Source organism: Oncorhynchus mykiss, chromosome 16, assembly GCF_057628025.1.
Source record: "Oncorhynchus mykiss isolate SJ-2025 chromosome 16, ASM5762802v1, whole genome shotgun sequence".
Classification (NCBI taxonomy): Eukaryota; Metazoa; Chordata; class Actinopteri; order Salmoniformes; family Salmonidae; genus Oncorhynchus; species Oncorhynchus mykiss.
In genome coordinates this window covers 65,879,057-65,906,258 of record NC_143037.1, presented here as the reverse complement: position 1 = coordinate 65,906,258, position 27,202 = coordinate 65,879,057, and the positions used below count along the sequence as shown (strand labels likewise).

General features: G+C 42.5%; 1 protein-coding gene and 1 long non-coding RNA gene across 2 annotated transcripts in view; one reads left to right on the top strand and one right to left on the bottom strand.

Annotated features, from left to right (window-relative positions):
- The window catches only part of opn7b (opsin 7, group member b), a 141,904-nt gene extending 120,380 nt beyond the window's left edge, over window positions 1-21,524 (bottom strand). Inside the window, exon 1 of the mRNA XM_036947535.2 lies at window positions 20,997-21,524. The gene's annotated coding sequence lies outside the window, so the exon portion shown is untranslated. The remainder of the gene's footprint in view (window positions 1-20,996) is intronic.
- Window positions 3,054-10,918, top strand: LOC149976960 (uncharacterized). The gene is made up of 2 exons (XR_016487482.1): window positions 3,054-5,917; window positions 10,404-10,918. It is a non-coding gene; the product is annotated as an uncharacterized LOC149976960 (long non-coding RNA).
- Window positions 21,525-27,202: the final 5,678 nt, after the last annotated feature.

Below are 27,202 nucleotides of genomic sequence, written 5' to 3'. Positions count from 1 at the left end.
GGATTCGAACTTGCACCCCTAAATCGCCCTGCAGCACTCAATGAGCCAGCAAGCTAGCTAGTGACTCACAGAAATGTACGTTCTGCCTGTTAATTATTTCAGACAGATTTGACTTATCTTACTAAATCAATATGGCTTAACATAGTTTCTTACGTTTTTGATCTCAACAGTCTTGTTGGAAATAGAGTTTTATAGCTAACATGCTAGCGCTGCTAGCTGACTAATGCTAACGACGCTAACTGCGCTAGCTAACTTCCTATGTGGATGCCTCCATCTAGTTCCCAATATCAGCAGACCGGTAAGTCAACTTTGCTTTCGAACTTTGTAACCATCTTAAAAGTTGTTTTACTTTTAATCATACAAGCAAGATAAATATTTAGTTGAAAAGCCTGTTGATGTCATTGGTTGTTTCTTTGGAGCTAGCTAGCGAAGCTATCACTAGCTAGCTAATTGGTTAATGTGTTCTACAGTAGGCTACAGTACCGTTACAATATTACCGAATGACAAGATTATAGCCTTGTCACTAGTAGTTGACAAGTTGGTTGATATGGAGTAGAGTGGGCTACAATAAAACATTACTAAATGATAACAACGTAGCCTTGTCACTAGCTAGTAGTTGGTTAATGGAGTAGGGGAAAGTAGGCTACAATACGGCAACAATAGCCTTCCCACTGTTCTGTTATTCGTTGGGTCTGGAAATGGTTACATTAACTAATATTGTAGAGAGATCACATTATCTTTATCCATGCCTATACTGCTGTGGTGGATATGACATTTACTTGAGAACTCTGCCCTTTTTGCCAGATCTCTGTTGAAAAAGGTGTGTTAAAAAAGGTGTTCTATCTAGTGTGCAGTGGCAGATTTTCAAAAGAAAATAAACATATACAGTATATCATGATGATGTTGCTTGATAGGTGGTTAGGCTATTAACTGGACAACAGTAGGCGACATGAAAAGTGCAATACTGTTACTATAACCGTGTGTTAGTGGGGGTTTTCAGTGAATTTATGTAAATCATGAAGCTCATCTGCATTTCAGGAAAATTGTCATCAACAAAAGAGTGATCAAATTAGGATCCTACATCGGTATTACAATACTGTTTTCATGAAAGACTGGGATGCAGAATATGTGAGAGTAAGGTTTATCATCATCAATAAGCTATTTATTTATTTATTTATTGGCTGTATCCAATCACAACAGGTAGCATGATAAAATAAAAGCTAATGATTTTTCCAATGACCTACAGTACCTTTCAGATGCTTGGGGTCACTTTGAAATGTCCTTGTTTTTGAAAGAAAAGCTCATTTTTTTGTCCATTAAAATAACATCAAATTGATCGGAAATACAGTGTAGACATTGTAATGTTGTTAATGACTATTATAGCTGAAAACATCAGATTTTTATGGAATATCAACATAGGCATACAAAGGCCCATTTTCAGCAACCATCACTCCTGTGTTCCAATGGCACGTTGTGTTAGCTAATCCAAGTTAATAATTTAAAAAGTATAATTGATCATTAGAAAACCCTTTTGCAATTATGTTAGCACAGCTGAAATCTGTTGTCTTGATTAAAGAAGCAATACAACTGGCCTTCTTTAGACGAGTTGAGTATCTGGAGCAACAGCATTTGTGCGTTCGATTACCGGCTCAAAATTGTCAGAAACAAAGACCTTTCTTCTGAAACTCGTCGGTCTACTTTTGTTCCGAGAAATGAAGGCTATTCCATGCTAGAAATTGCCAAGAAACTGAAGATCTCGTACAACGCTGTGTACTACTCCCTTCACAGAACACTGCAAACTGGCCCTAACCAGAACAGAAAGAGGATTATGAGGCCCCATTGCACAACTGAGCAAGATGACAAGTACATTAGAGTGTCTAGTTTGAGAAACAGATGCCTCATAAGTCTCAATGTCAACAATGTAGAGGCATTCATTGTTTTTTCTCCTCGTCAATCTACACAACATACTCCATAATGACAAAGCAAAAACAGGTTTATACATTTTTGCAAATGTATTAAAAATAAAATAACGGAAATGTCACATTTACATAAGTATTCAGACCCTCTACTCAGTACTTTGTTGAATCACTTTTTACAGCAAATACAGCCTCAAGTCTCCATGGGAATGACACTACAGGCTTAGCACATCTGTATTTGTGGAGTTTCTCCCATTCTTCTCTGCAGATCCTCTCAAACTCTGTCAGGTTGGATGAAAGATGTCTGATCGGGCTCAAGTCCGGGCTCTGGCTGGGCCACTCAAGGACATTCAGAGACCTGTCCCGAAGCCAGGTTTTCATCAAGGATATTTCTGTACTTTGCTCCATTCATCTTTCCCTCGATCCTGACTAGTATCCCAGTCCATGCCACTGAAAAACATCCCCACAGCATGATGCTGCCTCCACCATGCTTGACCATAGGGATGGTGCCAGATTTCCTCCAGACGTGACGCTTGGCATTCAGGCCAAACAATAAAATCTTGATTTCATCAGACTAGAGATGTCATGTGCCATTTACAGAGAAGTGGCTTCCTTCTGGCCACTCTACCATAAATGGCTGATTGGTGGAGTGCTGCAGATATGGTTGTACTTCTGGATGTTTCTCCCATCTAAACAGAGGAACTATGGAGCTCTGTCAGAGTGACCATTGGGGTCTTGGAAATCTTCCCTGACCAAGGCCCTTCTCCCCTGATTGCTCAGTGTGACCGCACAGCCAGCTCTAGGATGTCTTGGTGGTTCCAAACTTCTTCCATTTAAGAATGATGGAGACCACACTGTTATTTGGGACTTTCAGTGCTGCACTGATTTTTTTGGGACCCTTCCCCAGATCTGTGCCTCGTCACAATCCTGTCTCAGAGCTCTACGGACAATTCATTCTACCACATGGCTTGGTTTTTGATCTGATATGCACTGTCAACTGTGGGACCTTATTAGGGCTAGGCCCCTTTTTTCTCAATTTTTGCATGAATGACATGCCCAAAGTAAGCTGCCTGTTGCTCAGGCCCTGAAGCCAGGATATGCATATAATTGGTGCCAGTGGAAAGAAGACACTTTTTTTTGTATTTTTTATTTTATTTTATCCCTTTTTCTCCCCAATTTCGTGGTATCCAATTGTTGTAGTAGCTACTATATTGTCTCATCGCTACAACTCCCGTACGGGCTCGGGAGAGACGAAGGTTGAAAGTCATGCGTCCTCCGATACACAACCCAACCAAGCTGCACTGCTTCTTAACACAGCGCACATCCAACCCGGAAGCCAGCCGCACCAATGCGCCGGAGGAAACACCGTGCACCTGGCCACCTTGGTTAGCGTACACTGCGCCCAGCCCGCCACAGGAGTCGCTGGTGCGCGATGAGACAAGGACACCCCTACCGACCAACCCTCCCCAACCCGGGCGACGCTAGGCCAATTGTGCGTCGCCCCACGGACCTCCCGGTCGCGGCCGGTTACGACAGAGCCTGGGCGCGGAAAGAAGACACTTTGACGTTTGTAGAAATGTTAAAATAATGTAGGAGAATATAACCCAATAGATATGGTAGGAGAAAATCCAAAGAAAAACCAACCTGATTTTGTTTTGAGAGCCCATCCACTTAGAAAGGCAAGTAAAAGGTTATATTGAAAATTAGCTCCCTGGGTACAATTCCTATGGCTTCCACAGGGTGTCAGCAGTCTATGTTCAAGGTTTCAGGCATGTAACTTTAAAAATGAATAAGAAACATCCGTTTTAGTACAGGGACACGGTCTTGGAAATTCTTGTTTGCGAGCGCCATGATGACAGGACGCACTTGCTAAAATCGGTATCCTATTGAACATACTTCTTTCTGTAAGAAATATTATAGTTCGATTACATTTTAGGGTATCTGAGGAGTGAATGGAAACGTATTTTGATAGATTTTTTGATTCCTTTCTCTGCATACTGAATGAGTGGATTACTCAAATCGATGGCGCCAACTAAATGGACTTTTTGGGAAATAAAGAAGGATTTTATCTAACAAAACAACACTACATGTTATAGATGGGACCATTTGGATGACAAATCAGAGGAAGATTTTCAAAAAGTAAGTGACTATTTAATTGTTATTTGTGAATGTATGAAACCTGAATGCATGAGCCGGAGGGAAAAAAATATTTTGATGTGGGGCGCCGTCCTCAAATAATCGCATGGCATGTTGTAGCTGTAATAGCTACTGTAATTCGGACAGTGCAGTTAGATTAACAAGAATTTAATCTGTCAGCCGATATAAAACACTTATATGTACCTAAATGTTTAATATCCATAATATTTATGATTATTTATTTGAATTGCACGCCCTCCAGTGTCACCGGAAGTTGTCCCGCTAGCGGGACGCCTAGCCCTAAAGTTATTTAAACAGGTGTGTGCCTTTCCAAATCATGTCCAATCAATTGAATTTACCACAAGTGGACTCCAATCAAGTTGTAGAAACATATCAAGGATGATCAATGGAAACTGGATGCACCTGAGCTCATTATTATTTGTCATTAAGGGGTATTGTGCGAAGATTGATGAGGAAAATGTTTTATTTAATCAATTTTAGAAGGTTGGAATGTAACAAAATGTGTAAGAAGTCAGGTCTGAATTCTTTCCAAATATAACGTATACAGCTCAACAACATGAGAAACAAGATTATCTGGTCTAATGAAACCAAGATTAAAATCTTTGGCCTGAATCCCAAGCGTCACGTCTAGAGGAAACCAGGCATCATCCCTACGTGGTGGTGGCAGCATCATGCTGTGGGGATGTTTTTTATCGGGAGAGACTAGTCAGAATCGAGGGGAAAGATGAACGGAGCAAAGTACAGAAAGATCCTTGACAAAAACTTGCTCCAGACCACTCAGGACCTCAGACTGAGGCGAAGGTTCCCCTTCCAACAGGACAACGACCCTAAGCACACAGCCAAGACAACGCAGGAGTGCTTTCGGGACAAGTTATAGATCGAGCTAAAGCCCAGCCAGAGCCAGGACTTTAGCCCGATCTAACATTTCTGGAGAGACCTGAAAATAGCTGTGCAGCTGTGCAACCTCATCTAACCTGACAGAGCTTGAGAGGGTCTGCAGAGAAGATTGGCAGAAACTCCCCAATACAGGTCTGCCAAGCTTGTAGTCACACCCAAGAAGACTTGAGGCTGTAAACGCTGCCAAAGGTGCTTCAACAAAGTACTGTGTAAAGGGTCTGAATATTTATGTAAATGTGATATTTCCGTTTTTATTTCCGTTTTTATTTATAAAAAAAAAATTGCTAACACTTCTTAAAACCTGTTTTTGCTTTGTCATTATGCTGTATTGTGTATAGATTGATGTGTCACACCAGCCTTGGCTTTGGCTCCCCCTCCTGTACAGGTCAGGCATTCTGCGTTGCTGGCCTTCTAGCAGCTGCCGAACATACTGCTTGACAAATGCCCTTCACTCGTAAACCCCTGGACTTGTCTCGTCATCATTACACACACCTGGTTCCAATCCCCACTCTATCACTGTATATATACTCCCTCTGCCTTTTGTCTTTGTCGTCATTGTAAATGCTACTTGTTTTCCTGAGAGGAATGTCTCCTACTATTTCCTGAGTACTTTATATTTTCCACTTTTGGTTCGCCCTGACCAAGCTGGCCTGTCACGATGAGGACCTCATGCTGGACCAGCTCTTCGCCATGGCCATCCGCCTGGATAGTTTCCTGCGTGACCGTCATCGCCCATCCAGGAGGTTTGGGTCTCTCCCAGGAACCTCCAGCAAGACTGAGCCCATGGAGGTTGGCATGACGCACCTTCCCCTTGAGGAACATCAATGTCACCGTCAACAGGGTCTCTGCTCCTACTGCGGGGAGTCGACCACCCCTGGAACACCTGTCCCAGAAAGAGAACCAGCCGAGGAAGTGACAGGCCGAGGAGCACTCCTGCACCTTCCCAGGTAGGCATGGACATGCCTTACTCCTCTCTCTGTCCACCCAGCCCGTCCTCCTCCCCGTCACCTTCCCTGACTATCTTGGCCCCAACTGAGTCCTGCCCTAGTGGACTCAGGTGCTGCAGGCAATTTCCTAAACCAGTCAGTGGCCTTCTCATTACCCATTCTTCTAGTCACTTTACAACCCCCTATCCCAGTCCTTGCCCTAACAACCGTCCCCTAGGAACAGGACTGGTGCGCCAGACCATGATTCCCATTTCCCCTCACAGTTACTCACAACCACCATGAACGCATCACTTTCCTCATGTTAGACTCCTGCACACCACATAGTTTTAGGTTTCCCCTGGCTACAGTTGCATAACCCCAGTATATCATGGACAGAGAAGAGGTGTGTCTGTGTCAATCTGTGCCACCAACGCGTCAGTACAGGATTAAGATTGAATCCTACTACACCAGCTCTGATGCTTGGCGGATGTGGCAGTGCTTGAAATCTATTACAGACTACAAAGGGAAACTTAGACGTGAGCTGCCCAGTGACGCGAGCCTACCAGACGAGCTAAATGCCTTTTATGCTCACTTCGAGGCAAGCAACACTGAAGCATGTACAAGAGCACCAGCTGTTCTGGATGACTGTGTGATAACGCTCTCGGTAGCCGATGTAAACAAAACCTTTCAACAGGTCAACATTCACAAAGCCGCTGGGCCAGACGGATTACCAGGACGTGTACTCAAAGCATGCGCAGACACACTGTCAAGTACCTTCACTGACATTTTCTGCCTCTCCCTGACAGAGTCTGTAATACCTACATTTTTCAAGCAGACCACCATAGTCCCTGAAACCAAAGGGAGCGAAGGAAACCTGCCTAAATAAATAACGTGTTAGTGTTTTGAAAGGCTGGTCAATGGCACACATAAACAGCTTCCTCCCGGACACCATAGGCCCACACATACCGCCCCAACAGATCCACAGATTACGCAATCTCAATCGCACTCCACACCGCCCTTTTTCACCTGGACAAAAGGAACACCTATGTGAGAATGCTGTTCATCGACTAGAGCTCAGCATTCAACACCATAGTGCCCACAAAGCTCATCACTAAGCTAAGGACTCTGGGACTAAACTCCTCCCTCTGCAAATGGATCCTGGACTTCCTGATGGGCCGTCCCCAGGTGGTAAGAGTAGGCAACAATACATCTGCCACGCTGATCCTTAACACTGGGTTCCCTCAGGAGTGTGTACTTAGTCCACTCCTGTATTCCCTGTTCACCCACGACCACGTGGCCAAACCCGACTCCAACACCATCATTAAGTTTGCTGACAACACAACAGTGGTAGTCATGATCACCGACAACGACGAGACGGCCTATAGGGAGGTCAGAGAACTGGCTGTGTGGTGCCAGTAAAACTACCTCTCCCTCAATGTGAGCAAGACAAATGAGCTGATCGTATACTACAGGAAAAGGCGGGGCGAACAGGCCCACTAACATCGACGGGGCTGTAGTGGAGCGGGTCGAGAGTTTCAAGTTCCTTGGTGTCCACATCACCAACTATCATGGTTCAAACATACAAAGACAGTCGTGAAGAAGGCATGACAAAACCTTTTCCCCCTCAGGAGACTGAAAATATTTGGCTTGGGCCCCCAGATAGTCAAAAGGTTCTACAGCTGCACCATCAAGAGCATCCTGACCGGTTGCATCACCGCCTGGTATGGCAACTGCTCGGCATCTGACCGTAAGGCGCTACAGGGGGTAGTGCAAACTGCCCAGTACATCACTGGGGCCAAGCTTCCTGCCATCCAGGACCTATATAATAGGTGGTGTCAGAGGAAAGCCCACAAAATTGTCAGAGACTCCAGTCACCCAAGCTATAGACTGTTTTCTCTGCAACCGCACAGCAAGCGGTACCGGAGTGCCAAGTCTAGGACAAAGGCTCATCAACAGCTTCTACCCCCAAAGCCATTAGACTGCTGAACAATTCATAAAAATCGCCACCTGACAATTTACATTGACACCCCCCCTCTTGTACACTACTGCTACTCGCTGTTTGTTTGTTCCCTATGCATAGTCACTACGCCCCCACCTACATGTACATATTACCTCAACTAGCCTGTACCCGTACACACTGACTCAGTACCGGTGCCCCCTGTATATAGTCTTGTTATTGTTATTCTTATTGTGTTACCAACTATCATGGTTCAAACATACAAAGACCGACAACGATTATACTTTTTATTTTAGCCTACTTGGTAAATTTTTTATTTTTCTTGGACAACACTGTTGGTTAAGGGCTTGTAAGTAAGCATTTCATGGTAAAGTCTACACTTGTTGTTTTCGGCATATGTGGCGAATAACATTTGATTTGATTTGGAGGGTTCTAATCACCCATTCATTGTCTGGACAGACCACAGGAGCTTGGAGTACATTCAAACAGCGAAGAGGCTGATAACGCATCAGGCCAGGTGGGCCCTGTTATTCGCCAGGTTTAACTTTACCTTCTCCTACCAGCCGGGATCAAAGAACGTTATGGCCGATGCGTTGTACCGGGTGCATGACACAGAGGATCGGAGGGACAAAGTGATACCCATTATTCCCTTGTCCTGCATTGTGGCTCCTATTGTGTGGAATGTGGACATCCATTGAGCCCTGCGACAGGAGCCCTCACCTGCCCACTGTCCTGACGTGTGTATCTAGGTGCCCTCTGATGTGCAGGACCGTCTCCTCGCCTGGGCACTCACAGCACCTGTGTCGGGGCTCCCGGGTATAGCTTGTACTATCGACTGTCTCTCCGCCAAGTACTGGTGGCCCATCTTGGACTGGAACATCCGTCTCTTCCTGCTCCACCCACGCATAGAGCAAGACACCTAAACATCTCCCCTATGGCAAACTCCCCCTGCTGCCGGTTCCACAACGACCCCAGTCTCATCTCTCTGTGGACTTTGTTACAGATCTTCCCCTCTTGGAGGAGCACACCACCATCCTAGTTGTTGTGGACCGGTCTTCCTATAGCCCTGCAGACCACGGAGGCTCTCTTCTCTCACGTCTTCTGGCACTACGGGATCCCAGAGGACATTGTGTCTAAGCAGATCACCTCCCGTGTCTGGAAGGCCTTCATGGAGCGACGGGTTCACAGTCAGCCTCACCTCTGAGTACCATCCCCAATCAAATGGACAGGTGGAAAGGGTAAATCAGGAACTAGATAGGTACCTTCGTAGTTACTGTCAGGACCGGCCGGGGTAGTGGGCTGTGTTTCTGTCTTTGGAAGAATACAAACAAAACTCCCTTCGTCACTCCTCCACTAACCTCACACCCCTTCAGTGTGTTCTAGGCTATCAGTCGGCCCCGGCACCGGAGTCAGATCGAGGCTCCTGCAGTGGACGATTGGTTCCGGCATGCCGAGGGAGGATGTAACACCGATCAAACCCGTCTCCAGCACGTTGTCCTCCGGCAGAAGGCACAGGCCGATCGTCACTGCAGTGTAGCCCAGGTCTTTCACCCCGTGACAGGGTTTAGCTTTCTACGAAGGATCTGCCCCTCCGCCTGCCCTGACTGGAAGCTGAGCCCGTGGTTTGTGGGGCTGTTCAAAGTAATGAGGAGAGTCAGTGAGGTGATGCACAGATTACAGCTCCCTGTAAATTACCGTATCTCACCCTCACTTCATGTATCTCTCCTCAGGCCGGTGGCCGCTGGTCCCTTGGCTAGTGCTGGACCCCATGACGCACCTCCCCTCCTTTGGACATTTAGGGGGCCCCGGCGTACTCCGTCTGGACTCACAGAATTGTGGGGGGCTTCTCCAGTACCTGGTCAACTGCGAAAGGTACGGTCCAGAAGTGTGGGTTCCATTGCGGGACGTCCTGGATCGCTCCCTCATTCGAGACTTTTACAGGCGTCGTCCCGACCGACCCACACCGTGTCTTCGGGGTCGTCGACGCCCCACTGCTGGAGCAGTGCCTCAGGGGGGTTACGGTCACACCAGCCTTCGCTTTTGCTCCCCCTCCTGTCCAGGTCAGGCGTTCGCCGTCGCCGACCATCTAGCTGCTCTGAACCTACTGCTGTCAAACGCCCTTCACTCATCAATCCCGGACTTGTCTTGTCATCATTACACACTCCTGGTTCCAATCCCCACTGTATCACTGCATATATTCCCTCTGCCATTTGTCTTTGTCGGTCATTGTCAATGTTACTTAATTTCCTGAGAGGAATCTCTCCTACTATTTCCTGAGTACTTTATATTTTGTACTTTGGGTTCGCCCTGTGCCTTTTTGATTATTGAGGTACATTTTGAGCACAACAGCATTTGGGTTTTGTCCCGCTTTGATCTATGGTGCTTAAATAGGACTGCCTCCTGCTTACTCCTCTCTACACCAATGACATGATGAGAGAAACAAAATGTTAGAATAAGGCTGTAACGTAACAAAATATGGAAGGAGTCAAGGGGTCTAAATACTTTCCGAATGCACTGAACTTACTGTCACTTTGTGCATCTCTCTTTCAGATCTGCCATCCACTCCACCAATGCCCGACAGCTTTACCCAGAAGTGCATACACTGGGCCATTTAATATTGACAGAGCAGAGATGGGTGGCTGACAAGGAGAAAACAAACACAACATGCACACACTCTCTCTCTCTGTCTCTGTCACACACTTTATCCCTAATGTAAATCAATTGTGGTACTTATTTATTTTATGTATGATCCATTTTTATTTTAGGATAGTACATATCTACGCCTACGTATCCATTATCAGTATCTACATATTTACACTAAATATCTATCAAATCAAAGTGTGATTGATAACATTGTAAAAGAGTATTGCTTGATGTGTACAGTTTGAGGAAATTCTCACTCACTCACTCACTCACACACATACACATTAGACCCTATGTAAAGACACTGTTCATTTTATGTATGCTCCATTTTATTTGAGGATTGTGTGCAGTAATGTACATTGACAGCTAAAGCAATTTTTTGGTTTATTATATATTTCTCTGATTAAAATGAATGACCAAAAGGAAGTCGGGAGACCTGCAAATCTCTGAGGGTGTGCAGGTTTTTCAATGGTGGAAAAAGTACCCAATTGTCATACTTGAATAAAAGTAAAGAAAACAGAAAATGTCTCAAGTAAAAGTGAAAGTCACGCAGTAAAATACTACTTGAAGAAAAGTCTAGATGTAATAGCTAAAATATACTTAAGCATCAAAAGTAAAAGTATAAATCATTTCAAATTTCTTATTTTAAGCAAACCAGGCGGCACCATTTTATTTTTTGTACTTTTTTGTTTACAGATAGCCAGGGACACGCTCCAACACTCAAAACAAATCATGTATTTAGGGATGTTATCTTGGTAGATGTGAATTAGACCATTTTCCTGTCCTGCTAAGCATTCAAAATGTACGCAGTACTTTTGGTTGTCAGGGAAATTGTATGGATGAAAAGTATACAATTTTCTTTAGGAATGTAGTGAAGTAAAAGTAAAAGTTGTCAAAAATAGAAATAGTAAAGTAAAGTACAGACACCCTAAAAAAAACTACTTAAGTAGTACTTTCAAGTATTTTTACTCAAGTAATTTACACCACTGAGGTTTTGTCATCTGGAGCTGAAACAGGGCCACAACAGACCTCACATATGTACAGGGTGCCCAGGAGTGGCAGGCAAATATGTTTATTGTGGCTACCCACCTGGCTACCCATCCACATTGCTCTGGCCAAAATGACGATTTTTAATGTACCAAGGCCATTCCCTGGCTACCCATCCACATTGCATTGGCCAAACTGACGTTTTTTAATGTATCCAGGCCATTCCCTGGCTACCCATCCACATCGCTCTGGCCAAACTGACGTTTTTTTATGTACCAAGGCCATTCCCTGGCTACCCATCCACATCGCTCTGGCCAAACTGACGTTTTTTAATGTACCAAGGCCATTCCCTGGCTCCCCATCCACATCGCTCTGGCCAAACTGACGATTTTTTATGTACCAAGGCCATTCCCTGGCTACCCATCCACATCGCTCCGGCCAAACTGACGTTTTTTCTCCACAGTGAATGTATGTAGCGATTAATATTCAGGGTAAGTCATCAGGCAAGCAAGGCCAAGGAATGGAGAGAGAGGTGACATGGAGGGAGTTTCAGACCTCATTTTTTTCTGAAGCAAAAAAGCAGAGATGGATGGCTGACAAGGAAAAAATGAAACACAACATGCACATACTCTCTCTCCTCTCTCTCACAAGAAATTGTCAAAGATTAGGCCTAGATAGCGAGGCCTACAACTCTCTAGAGTGTGGTAAAAAAAGTGTATCATTAATAGCTGTCACAATTCTATAATTAATACATATTAGAGTAATAATACATAATAGAGTGACCAATAGTTACTGTATTTTAATTACTCAACAAGTAGTGCCCTAAGGAGGGATCGGACTGTGTCTCAAAAGCAGCAGAAAAGGTCAAATAAGGTCACATAAATTTCTGTTACAGCTGTGCACGTCTGGCCCCTTTGAATCAGAGGCAGATACTTACGCCCATCTGCCATCTCTGTCCACAACACACAGCTCTCACTGTTGCCCCTAGTGGCCAGTTTCAACTTTATCTCCCGATTTCTTTAGACATGGATGGACATAAAATACTGACTTTTATCACAGCCGACCTGGCTGGACAAAACAACCACTATAAGGATGTTGGCTAAGGTGGATCTGATTGAATAGAGCCCTAATCCAGGTCACAGCACCAATGTAACCGAACAAGAATGCCAGGACTCCAGACTAGGTAAATGGTGTGACGATTAAGTTGTTAACTAGAAAAAGATACATGAATCTGTTTCCTGATATAAATGTCAAAGCAAATCCACAACTCAACATTAGATTTAACCCTGACATTCCGAACACCCACACTGAGACAAGAGCCACAGTTCTTCTTACTATTATACCTATTATAGTGAACTTTCAGAGCTGCATATAAACAAAACAAGTTTTTCTTCCATCCCATTAAAACACAGTTTATCTGACACTGATGTGTCAGAAAGGAATTGTAAGCCTCAATCCTTTCTGTATCGGCAGGATGTTTATCTATCCACTTAGAGGGCTACTAATACAGAAACTCAAGTTAGCAATTAGAATAACTGAGATTAAATAACTTAATGCAAAGCATTACACAACGCATATCCCTTCTTCAGAAGTCTTCCCTCAGATGTGTGCACCTGTTTCCCCTGATTTCCCCTGAGTCTTTATATCTTAGCAACAGATGAAGGAAAGATCACCTGAAGATCAGCATAATGCTGTGGGCTGTCTTTCTCATAAGCAGGGAAGTCAGCTAGAGCACAAGTACACAAGCTAACATCTGGAATTGTTTAAAGATAGTCATAACATGGATCATTTAGCTTTTTTATTTTTTTATTTTAGGAGCCCTTTATTTTAAAAAAAATACAGGAATGCATTAAATAACACATTTATAAAAGGCAAAAAAGACGGTCAAAAATTGTATCACAAGGAATAAGGTTTTGAGTGTCATATGTAGGAGAAATAAGAAAGTTCAGGAAATATATATATATTTTTGACACATTTACCCCTTGTTTTTGTTGGCACAAAAATACCTCTATACTTCCATGTGTTTGTATGGGTTACCTTCAGACGAGTCCCGTGACATTTGTGGGTTCGTAGAGCAAACCTGAGAACACTCGTCTTCCCTTTCCACAGTGGGGTCATATTAGTTTGTAGCCCAAACGATTCAGACACAGAAGTTGGCACATCAGAGTCCTGTCCCTTGTGTAGGCATATATTGTATATTGTACAATCAATCAGTGAGAGAGAGCGTCAAATATCACAATTATATCCACTGTATACATGAATCGCAGCACAGTTGGTTCCTATTTCAGTAATGTCTTTGGTCACATTTGCGTGGTCAAACAAAAACACTGTAATGATTGGTTGACAATAGATCCTCCCACAATGCAGGTGATGGCTGCAGGATGAAATTGGTGAAGAGTAACTGCAGAAACTTGCAGTCGACTGCAGTCAAAACTTCATGACCTTTGATCACATGATGTTTGTAAAGTTCATGTAGTTGACATGAGCAAGTTGTACAATTTTTAAATGTTTTTTTTTATTAATTTGAAAGAAAAATGAAAATGTTGAAGAACATAATTCCACTTTGACATTATAGGCCAGTGACCAAACAAATCTCAATTTTATCCATTTAAAATGCAGGCTGTAACATTCCGGCTGTGAATTAAGTACAGTACTCTGGACATACTGCATTAGTACTCTGATTGATGTAATTAGTATTACCGGTAGACTACATTGCATTGTCTTCCATTGTACTGTATTTGACTAATTTATTTGTATTGTATCACAGGTCTTGTTTTGTATTGATTCATATTGATCTGAATCCTAGCAGCCATTTGAATCATGTGTTATTGTATTGATAAGCAGTTGGCTCAGAACTTCCACCAGAGTGTGCAGTTAACAAAAATATCCATGCAGTGGCAGGATCGGTCATTAGATTAAATGGAAATTCAATTTATTGAGTACACACAATACCGTATAGGTTATAGTTCACCACAGTTCACTGTTCATGTTGTCCAGTCAGTTGAATAGCAGCTGATTATGCTCTACGGCAGCTGATGAAATTCTCCATTTGATCTTTCCAGTACAATTGACAGCCTTGCTAGAATAATTCTGCTTTGGCATATATTTATTATATGAAATGTTCAGTGTGTGAAGAATGCAGGCCATGAGTGACGTTATTATAATAGGCCTACGTGTCAAGTGAAACTCATTGAATTCAATTGAAATTCACTGAAGATATGCACCACTTACAGATGACTACATGCTTTGAATTGTTTTGGGCCACATAGATTTTTAGAAGTCATGAAGACTCCTTCAAATAGGTGTTTGTTTTTCTTCTGGCTATAACTGGTTGCTATGTGGTGCATGTGGTTATGTGTGCCCATTGTTCTGTGTGTGAATAGCTCGTGGCTATGGAGTCCTTCCAGGGCTGGTGGTTGGTCAGGGTGATAGGGGGACTCTCTCCCTATGATAACCTGACTGAGCTCTAAATAATCTAATGTGCCTCTGTTGCTGGACCCAAATATAGCCACTTCGGCTGCCTATCGGCTGTTGCTCACTGAAACATGGGCAGTTTGTACCCAATGGGCACACACTGGTTGCATCAATGTTGCATCAATGTTGTTTCCACGTCATTTCAATAAAATTACATTGAGTCATGTGAATTCCATAGATTAGGGCTACATGAATATATTTAAATTGACTGATATCCTTCCATGTACTGTAACTCAGTAAAACCTTTGAAATTGTTGCATGTTGAGTTTATATTTGTGTTCAGTATAGATTTAATTTTCCTTGATTTTTCGTCTTTACAGTCATTTTCCCTTGCAACATTTGTGAGTTAAGCGTAAATGGATCATTTAGAAATATGCGCCTTGTGTTTTCTATACTTCCAAGAAAAAACTGTAATTGCTGCTAGCACAATGAATAATTGAGAGCTTTACTATTGAAACAGTGTGTGGACAATTATCTCTCTCACCTGGCCGAAGCCCCAAGCAACGGGCAAGTTTTAGAGGATGTCTTTTATCAAGTTGTTGACTACTGCCTTTCAAAGTGTGTTGCATTATGGGGTTAACTTTGGAATAGACATGCGGCTAGTGCCCCACCTCGACACCATCCGGTGAAATTGCAGAGCGAGAAAATCAAACTACAAAATTCGTAATATTAAACATTCATGAAAATACAAGTGTCTTACATAATTTAAAACCTTAAATTCTTGTTAATCCAGCCGCTTTGTCAGATTTCAAAAAGGTTTTACGGTGAAAGCATACCATGCGATTATCTGAGGACAGCGCCCCGCATACAAAAGCAGTACAAACATTTTCCAAACAAGCAGAGGTGTCATGAAAGTCAGAAATAGCAATAAAATAAATCACTTAACTTTAATGATCTTCTTCTGTTTGCAATCCCAAGGGTCCCAGCTACATAACAAATTGTAATTTTGTTTGATAAAGTCCTTCTTTATATCCCCAAAAAGTCAGTTTAGTTGGCACGCTTGATTCAGTAATCCACCGGTTTCCCTCATTCAAAATGCATACGAATGAATCTCAAAAGTTACCAATAAACTTTGTCCAAAGAAGTCAAATAACATTTCTAATCAATCCTCAGGTACCCTAATATATAAATAAAGGATCAAATTTAAGATGGAGAATAGTATGTTCATTACCCGAGATAAATAACGAAGTGTGCGCCCTCACCTACGTGCCACAATACAACAGCCAAAATGGGAGCCACCGAGAAAAACTACAAATTCTAGCTCATTTTTCAAAACATAAGCCTGAAACTCTTTCTAAAGACTGTTGACATCTACTGAAAGCCCTAGGAACTGCAATCTGGGAGGTATTCCATTAACATTCCCATAGACAGCCATTTCAATGAGTGGTGAGCTCCCAACGTCTTTTTTTTATGGATGGATTCTCCTCAGGTTTTCGCATGCCATATCTGTCCCGCTATACTCACAGACATTATATTAAGAGTTTTGGAAACTTTAGAGTGTTTTTTATCCAATACTACTGCATAATTGTATGCATGTCCTAGCTTCTGGGCCTGACTAACAGGGAGTTTACTTTGGGCACCTCAGTCATCCAAACTTCCGAATACAGCCCCCTATCCCGAAGAAATTGTTATTTACAAATTAATAAAAAATTAAATGAAATGTCTTTAGTCAATAAGTATTCAACCCCTTTGTTATGGCAAGCCTAAATATGTTCAGGATAAAAAAAATCAATGGACACACTGTATGCAATAATGTTTAAGATAATTGTTTTTATGACAAACTCATATCTGTACCCCACACGTACAATTATCTGTAAGGTCCCTCAGTAAAGCAGTGCATTTCAAACACAGAATCACAAAGACCAGTAAGGTTTTCCAATGCCTCACAAAGAAGGGCACCTTCAGAAAGCATTCATACACTTTGACTTATTCCACATTGTGTTGTGTTACAGCCTGAATTCAAAATGGATTCAATTGATTTTCTTTCATACCCCTATGAACACAATACCCAAAAATGACGAATTGAAAACATGTTTTTTGAAATCTTTGCAAATTTATTGAAAATGAAATCCAGAAATATCTCATTAACAACCCTAAGTCATTACATTGGCAGCGATTACAGCTCTTTCTGGGTAAGTCTCTAAAAGCTATCCACGCCTGGATTGCACAACATTTGCCAAATATTATTTTCAAAATCTTTAAGCTCTGTCAAATTGGTTGTTGATCATTGATTGACAACCATTTTCAGGTCTTGCCATAGATTTTCAAGTAGATTTAAGTCAAAACTGTAACTCGGCCACTCAGGAACTGTAAACTGTAGTCTGTAAACTCTCCTTTCAGACTCACACTAAGCATCTCCAATCCAAAATTAAATCTAGAATCAGCTTCCTATTTCGCAACAATGCATCCTTCACTCATTCTGCCAAACATACCTCCAACACTCTACTCAACAAATTGGATGCACTCTATCACAGTGCCATCCATGTTGTCACCAAAGCCCCATATACTACCCACCACTGCAACTGCAAAAATCACTGAAGCTGGAGACTCATATCTCCCTCACTAGCTTTAAGCACCAGCTGTCAGAGCAGCTCACAGATCACTGTACCTGTACATAGCCCATCTGTAAATAGCCCATCCAACTACCTCATCCCCATACTGTATTTATTTATTAATCTTGCTCTTTTGTACCCCAGTATCTCTACTTGCACAGTCATCTTCTACACATCTACCATTCCAGTGTTTAATTGCTATATTGTAATAAACTCGCCACCATGGCCTATTTATTGCCTTACCTCCCTTATCCTACCTCATTTGCACACACTGTAAAAATACTTTTTCCACTGTATTATTGACTGTATGTTTGTTTATTCCATGTGTAACTCTGTGTTGTTGTATGTGTCGAACTGCTTTGCTTTATCTTGGCCAGGTCGCATTTGTGAGTGAGAACTTGTTCTCAACTAGCCTACCTGGTTAAATAAAGGTGAAATACAAACAAAATAATAAATAAAAGGAACATTCACTGTCATCTTGGTAAGCAACTCCAGTGTTGATTTGGCCTTGTGTTTTAGGTTGTTATCCTGCTGAAAGGTAACTTCATCTCCCAGTGTCTGGTGAAAAGCAGACTGAACCAGTTTTTCCTCTAAGGTTTTTGCATATGCTTAGCTCCATTGTGTTTATTTTTCACCCTGAAAAACTCCCCAGTCCTTAACGAATACAAGCATTCCCATAACATGATGCAGCCACCAACTATGCTTGAAAATACGAAGAGTGGTACTCAGTAATGTGTTGTATTGGATTTGCCCCAAACTTAAGACTTTTTTGCAGTATTATGTCAGCAAACAGGATGCATGTTTTGGAATATTTGTTTTCTGTACAACCTTCCTTGTTTTCACTCTGTCATTTAGGTTAGTTATTGGGTGTATTGATACACCATCCAAAGTGTAACTAATATCTTTACCATGCTTACCATATCCCTTTTCAATGTCTGCTTTTTTTTAACCCATCTACCAATAGGTGCCCTTCTTTGCTAGGTATTGGAAAGCCTCCCTGGTCTTTTCAGTTGAATCTGTGTTTGAAATTCAGTGCTCGACAGATAGATCTTACAGATAATTGCATGTGTGAGGTACATAAATTAAGTAGTCATTCAAAAATCATGTTAAACGCTATTATTGCACAGGAAGTGAGTCAATGCAACTTGCTATGTGACTTCTTACGCACATTTCTACTCCTGAACTTACCACAACAAAGGGGTTGAATACTTGACGCAATACTTTCAGATTTCCACTTCTAATTCATAAAAAAATATATGTAAAAATATAATTCCGCTTTGACATTATGGGGTATTGTGTGTAGGCCAGTGACAAACTATCTCAATTGAATCCATTTCAAAATCAGGCTGTAACACAGCAAAATGTGGAAAAGGTCAAGGGATGTGAATACTTTCTGAAAGGCATTGCATTGGTAGATGGGTAAAAAAAGAAGCAGCCATTGAATATCCCTTTGAGCTTGTTAAAGTTAATAATTACACTTTGGATAATGTATCAATACACCCAGTCACTACAAAGATACAGGCTACCTTCCTAACTCAGTTGCCGGAGAGGAAGAAAACCACTAAGGGATTTCACCATGAGGCCAATGGCAACTTTAAAACAGCTACAGATTGTAATGGCTGTAATAACAGAAAACTAAGGATTTAATTTTTAAAAATGCAGGCTGTAACACAACAAAATGCGGAATAAGTCCAGGGGTATGAATACTAGAGGTCGGCCGATTATGATTTTTCAACGCCGATACCGATACCGATTATTGGAGGACCAAAAAAGCCGATACCGATTAAAACGTATATATTTGTAATAATGACAATTACAACAATACTGAATTAACACTTATTTTAACTTAATATAATACATCAATAAAATCAATTTAGCCTCAAGTAAATAATGAAACATGTTCAATTTGGTTTAAATAATGCAAAAACAAAGTGTTGGAGAAGAAAGTAAAAGTGAAATATGTGCTATGTAAGAAAGCTAACATTTCAGTTCCTTGCTCAGAACATGAGAACATATGAAAGCTGGTGGTTCCTTTTAACATGAGTCTTCAATATTCCAAGGTAAGAAGTTTTATGTTGTAGTTATTATAGGACTATTTCCCTCTATACCATTTGTATTTCATTAACCTTTGATTATTGGATGTTCTTATAGGCACTTTAGTATTGCCAGTGTAACAGTATAGCTTCCGTCCCTCTCCTCACTCCTCCCTGGGCTCAAACCAGCAACACAATGACAACAGCCACCACATCGTAGCAGCATTACCCATGCAGAGCAAGGGAAACAACCACCCCAAGGCTCAGAGCGAGTGAAGTTTGAAACCCTATTAGTGGGCGCTAACTAGCCAGCCATTTCACTTCAGTCACACCAGCCTCATCTCGGGAGTTGATAGGTTTGAAGTCATAAACAGCGCAATGCTTGAAGCACAAAGGAAGAGCTGCTGGCAAAATGCACGAAAGTGCTGTTTGAATGAAGGTTTACGCGCCTGCTTCTGCCTACCACCGCTCAGTCAGATACTTGTATGCTTGTATGCTCAGTCAGATTATATGCAACACAGGACACGCTAGATAATATCATCAACCATGTGTAGTTAACTAATGATTATGATTGATTGTTTTTTATAAGATAAGTTTAATGCTAGCTAGCAACTTACCTTGGCTTACTGCATTTGGGTAACAGGCAGTCTCCTTGTGGAGTGCAACGAGAGAGAGGCATGTCGTTATTGCGTTAGACTAGTTAACTGTAAGGCTGCAAGATTGGATCCCCCGAGCTGACAAGGTGAAAATCTGTCTTTCTGCCCCTGAACAAGGCAGTTAACCCACCGTTCCTAGGCCATCATTGAAAATAAGAATGTGTTCTTAACTGACTTTCCTAGTTAAATAAAGATTAAATAAAGTTGTAAAAATAAAAATAAAAAAATAAAATAAATAATAATAAAATTAAAAAAAATCGGCGCCCAAAAATACTGATTTCCGATTGTTATGAAAACTTGGAATCAGCCCTAATTAAATTGGCCATTTGTCGACCTCTAATGAATACTTTCTGAAGGCACTGTACTTGAAATAGCGTGCTTTGCCCCCATCCAATCCCCTGGCTGAAACTCATAACCAGGGAACTTGGCACAGTCGGCCAGGCTCATTTCCACTGTTAAAATACCCTAAACCACACTGATCCGCCCCAGAATAGTTTTACTGCCCTTGCTTGAAGGACACACAGAGAGGAAATATGTAATGAAACCACACTGTACTCCGTGCTGGAATGGTAACCAATGCCCTACTAGAGTACCTATTAAACACAGATTACCTTCAAAAACTGTAGAAATACCAGAGCAAACAGAGTAGTCCAATAAAATGTCAGGTAATAGTCATTAGTAACCAAACCGAGTAAAACCTAGGAAAATGCAAACCCGACGTAAAAAATAATTGTAAAATGCAAGAAAGAGCAAAGCAGATTAGCAGCTAAAATGTCAATAAAATGATAGGATGCCTACCTTACTGGGATGCTACGCCAGGGCTGGCTATGCCAGGGCTCATGTGATTTAGATAGAGTCCGTAGCAGAGCCTTCACCCTTAGGTGGAAGAACCATCACTGGAGCAGCGGAGAAACACACAATGTATGCTGGAGATTTGCAAGCAACTCTAATACACACACAGGAATACACTTCAAGACACACACACCCCAGTAGATCCGCGTGGAGTAGGGTAGCAGAGGTGCTGCTCACAGCTGTGGAAATCTGAGCAGGGACAGAGACAGACAGAAGCGCTGCTGAGCTGCTCCCTCTCTCTACGCTATGCTCCGCTCTCAGCACAAGCCTATCCTCCTCCTCTCTCTCTCTGTCTGTCTGTCTGTCTGTCTCTCTCTCGCTCTCTCTTTCTCTCTTACTCAATTTATATATTATGCACAGTATGTATGCTCTATCTCCCTCTCTCCCTCTGTCCTTCCTGTTTAACTCATTCTCCTCATGACATACATGTAAACACTCCTGAGTGGGGCAGTGGTCAAAGGCACTGTTTCTCAGTGCAAGAAGCATCACTAGAGTCCCTTGTTCGATTCCAGGCTGTATCACATCCGGCCGTGATTGGGAATCCCATAGGGTGGAGCACAATTGGCCCAGCATCGTCCGGTGTAGGCCGTCATTGTAAATAAGAATTTGTTCTTAACTGACTTGCCTAGTTATATAAAGGTAAAAAATCTAAATGCTGTCGAAACTCATGACAAACATATATTAATACATTCTCTGTCTCTCTCTCACACATGCAAACTTTCTCCCTGTTTTCACAATGCACTTTAAACCATCCTATTTGAAGAGACTCTCTGTCATGATGTCTCTATTATTTAATATCTCTCCATGTAATCTGTCAGCAGTGACTTCTGTAGTTTAGCTAAAGGTGTCACTGGACACACATGCACAAAGCCTCGCCCACATATACACACACACAAAACGCGCACACAGACACATGTGCGTGCGTATGCTTGACAAAATAACCCATTCCCCTTTCTCACAGAAGATATTTGGTAGAAGAGAAGAATAACAAAAGAGAGAGAGAGAGATAATGACAATGCAAGAGAAAGCTTTTATGTTGAGGGATTGTGTGTGTGTGGGGGGGGGGGGGGGGGGGGGGGGGGGGGGGGGCTGTGGCGGTGGGTTAGGCTTTGAAGAGCCAGCGAAAGCAAAATATCAAGTTTAATCTGTGCAAGCAAGCACCATTCCTACATCCGTCAGTCTCTACCAGCAAAGACACAGGCGTGTTAACCCCCCTCTTACTTTTCCTCATCCCCCATACACACTCACTCTATATCATAACCACTGCAATATCCCACCCTCTGTTATTCAAAAGAAGAAAACATTGTACAAATTCATTATTGCCTTTTCATTGGCTATAAGTGAGGAAGAGGATAATGGCATAACGAAGGCGTGACGAATGGATTTGGACACATACTACTGAAAATGGCACCATTGTTGTATTTAATTATGTAGATCAGCGTGAATACAGAGATATGCCCCCAGTCAGTGCAGTGCTGTGTAAGTGGAATAAACAAAAATAGGGGAGAGAGATAGAGAGATCAAGAGAGAAGGAAGGGGGATGATGATGACAGACAGACAGAGAAAGGCTATACAGGAATACAGTATGTTTTAACAAGGGCGACAAATATGAAGAAAGCATAATAGAAACAATTAGTGATGAGCAAGGAATGAAAAAAGGATTGTTGTTTTTCAGTTTTAGAACAACACGTCCTGTTCAGTGCCTACAGAACACAGCCCGGATCTCACCATCTCTCTCGCTCTCTCTTTCCTCTCTCCCCCACTCCCCCTCTGTCTCATCCCCCAGTCTCTCTCTCCCTCCCTCATCCCCCAGTCTCTCTCTCTCTCTCTCTCTCTCATCCCCCAGTCTCTCTCTCTCTCTCTCTCATCCCCCAGTCTCTCTCTCTCTCTCTCTCTCTCCCTCCCTCATCCCCAGTCTCTCTCTCTCTCTCATCCCCCAGTCTCTCTCTCTCCCTCCCTCATCCCCCAGTCTCTCTCTCGCTTTCTCCCTCCCCCATCCCCCAGTCTCTCTCTCTTTCTCTCTTTCCTCTCTCCCCCACTCCCCCTCTGTCTCATCCCCCAGTCTCTCTCTCTCTCTCCCTCCCTCATCCCCCAGTCTCTCTCTCGCTTTCTCCCTCCCCCATCCCCCAGTCTCTCTCTCTTTCTCTCTTTCCTCTCTCCCCCACTCCCCCTCTGTCTCATCCCCCAGTCTCTCTCTCTCTCTCCCTCCCTCATCCCCCAGTCTCTCTCTCTCTCCCTCCCTCCCTCATCCCCCAGTCTCTCTCTCTCTCTCTCTCTCTCTCTCATCCCCCTCTCTCTCTCTCTCTCTCTCTCTCATCCCCCAGTCTCTCTCTCTCTCCCTCCCTCATCCCCCAGTCTCTCTCTCTCTCCCTCCCTCCCTCATCCCCCAGTCTCTCTCTCTCTCATCCCCCTGTCTCTCTCTCTCTCTCTCTCTCTCATCCCCCAGTCTCTCTCTCTCTCTCTCCCTCCCTCATCCCCCAGTCTCTTTCTCTCTCTCTCTCATCCCCCAGTCTCTCTCTCTCCCCCTCTCTCTCATCCCCCAGTCTCTCATCCCCCAGTCTCTGTCTCTCTCTCTCTCTCTCTAATAAAATTCAAAGGGCTTTATTGGCATGGGAAACATATTTTTACATTGCCAACAGAAGTAAAATAGATAATAAACAAAGGTTAAATAAACTATAAAAATTTAACAGTAAACATTACACTCACAAAAGTTCCAAAGGAATAGAGACATTTCAAATGTCACATGTCTATATACAGTGTTGTAATGATGTACAGATTGTTAAAGTACAAAAGGGGAAATAAATAAACAGAAATATGGGTTTTATTTACTATGGTGTTTGGTCTTCAATGGTTTCCCTTTTCTCGTAACAACTGGTCACAAATCTTCTTGCTGTGATGGCACACCTTGGTATTTCCGATGGGACGTTAAACAGGTGTCCTGAATCTCTGTGGTCACTAAAGATCCCATGGCGCTTATGGCCCTCATACCATCACTGCCACATAATCACCCTCAGCTTCCAATTGGCTCACTCATTCCCTTCCTCTCCCCTGTAACTATTCCCCAGGTCGTTGCTGAGAACTGAAAATGTGTTCTAAGTCAACTTATCTGGTAAAATAAGGGTAAAATAAATAAAATGTTGTTTCCCAAAATTGGATTTGTTTTCTAATTCTTTGTAGGTCTGTGTAATCTGAGGGAAATGTTTGTCTCTAATATGGTCATACGTTTGGCAGGAGGTTAGGAAGTGTAGCTGTTTCTATCTCATTTTGTGGGCCTGTCTTCTTTTGAGAGCCAGTTCTGCCTACTGTGGACTCTGAGTCTGTACATACTGTAGTTAAAGCTTTCATTCATTTTGGTTAAGTCACAGTGGTCAGGTATTCTTCCACTGTGTACTCTAGGGCCAAATAGCATTCTAGTTTGCATAGTTTTTTTGTTAGTTCTTTCCAATGTGTCAAGTCATTATTTTTTGTTCTCTCTCTCTCTCTCTTTTTTTTTTTTGCTGTAACACCATCTGCTGGTACTAGCATGTGTTCTTGTTCACCTGATTCAGCAGGCAGGAATTTGACACTAACACATGCATCTGAGACAACCATCTGATCAGAACTAAACAGGAAAACAGAGATAAGCAACTGAAGGCAACTGAGGACAAACTGCTGAAATAAACACAACCATGACTCAATCAGATATTTAGGATCATGATCAACAGCTCTCAGATTCCCCAGGCTTACCACCACAGAGAGAGACAACGAGAATGGTGACGGATATTAAAATGGACATTTGGAATTGAAATTACAAATGTAATAAGTGCCTATTGGTGGTCAACACAATGCAAATGACCTACATTTTACAGTATATTATGTTAAGGAGGAGTTTGGCTCACCTTCTAGGAGAAGAGTAATGGTCTGTAGGGATCTGTGATAGAGAAAACCTTGTCCTATATGTAAGGTATCTTGTATGTACTGAGTGTGTGTGTGTGTGTAACACTCGTCTGATGAAGAAGGAGTGGACCAAAGCGTAGCGTGGTAAAGGTTCATGATTTATTTTCAAACCACTTGAACAAAATAACAAAGAGCAAAACGACAACAAACAGTTCTGTCAGGTGCCGAAACACAAAACAGAAAATAACTACCCACAAACCACAGGTGGGAAATAGCTGCGTAAGTATGATTCTCAATCAGAGACAACGATAGACAGCTGCCCCTGACTGAGAACCACACCCGGCCAAACACAAATAAATAGAAAGCATAGAAATAAAGAAACTAGACTGCCCACCCTAGTCACACCCTGGCTTAACCAAAATAGAGAATTAAAACCTGTCTGGCCAGGGCGTGACAGTGTATGTGTGTTCATTTTCTTTTTGTGCGTGTGTGCGAATGCACGTGTGTGTATATATATGTTTTTGTCTGTTCCAGTCCATTCTCTATAGTTAGGAATAAAGCTGGAAAGTTTGACAATTTAAAAGTTTATCCTCCCTGCCCTGTCTGACATCTGACGGGGTGTCTCTCATTAATATGTGCTTCTTAGTATTTGGGGAAGAGACCCAGGCCTCCAGCAGTGGAGTGGAATCCAACTCAATTTAGACTGTGCCTCCAGTCCATCCCCAGGGCAGACAGAACACAACGAAACTCCCTCTCCCTGTGTCTCCATCCACCCTGAGCCTCGTGCTCTAGTGTGACCACTACAAAGACGTCATTGATCTTGACAAAACTCGAACAACAACCCACCCTCCACACTTATACACACACTCACACACACACACACTCACGTTTGTGCACAAACACAAGCACAAAGAGAGAGACATAAATCGACCCGTCCATATCCACATGATGTATTTTTTCATCAAATTACACATTCACACTGACAACGCCTTCCCCGTCCTCGCACACACACACACACACACACAGCCACACACATAAATATAGGCACCTGCAGATATATGCAAGCGCACACACACACACACACAGCCCCACCCACCCGTCACCCTTCGCCCTCTGTTTACCAGCAGTCCCTCTAGCCATTATAGAATCAAATCCATGTTTCCCTCCAAAGAGCATGCGGCGAGGAGATCAGACAAATGAACATGTTCATAAAAAGGAATCTGAACAGCAGCTATGAGAAATGCCATGGAGCTGGTAATCAAAGAAAGGGCGCTAGGTCAGTCTGTCAGCCCACTCCAGAGTTTCTGAACCCTGCAACCAGGCACAAGATTAAAAGGCTCTTTAAAAGGTCCAATACAGCTGTTTTTACCTCAACATCAAATCATTTCTGGGTAACAATTAAGTGCCTCAAAATGTCATTGTTTTCAATTCAAATGGTCAAAAACACTACATGTTTAATATGTCCTGCATTACATGAAAGTTCTCCTGCAACTAGGTGATCAAATGAAGATCCTACATCTGTAGAGTCACACGCACACACGCTATCAGAGTATCTCTTTCAATATCTACAGACATAAACACCACTTGTCCACACATGCACACACAAACACATATAGGTTGAATGCAGCTGTTTTTATCTCAAAACCAGATCATTTCTGGGTAACAATTAAGTACCTTACTGTGATTGCTTCAATTGAAATGGTCTCAAAGGAAACAAATATAGCTTCATAGTTAAGAGCAATTTCTCAAGCAAGAATTTAGCCAGGACTGTCGGAGAGGTCTGAGTGGGGTTGGGAAAACTGAAAACTGGTTGTTATTGGCAGAGGGGTTTGGAACTCTCTTTCTTATTGGTCTATTAACTAGTTAACCACCTGGTGATGTCACCAGGCAGGCCAAAACTCCATCCCACCAAAACAGGCTGAATATACAGGTGGTCTTTTCAAACAGCTCTTACACTAAAAGGGCATTATCATAATGTTCACAATTTCACAGTATTATTCCAACCGTATAATGTGAAAATATATATAAAATGCAGGAAAACCACATTTTTTTTACTACACTGGGCCTTAAAAAATGCCTGCCTACTGTATCTCCCCACCCAATCCAGGCTCCGCTCCAGGATGCCTAGCCGGTGCAGTGTGGCATGTAATCATGTGGTTTGATTATCTCCAGGCTGAATCAAACATCCCACTGAGCACAGAAGTCAATTCAACATCTATTCCATGTTGCTTCATCATAATTTCATTGAAATTACTTGGAAACAACATTCAGTCAGT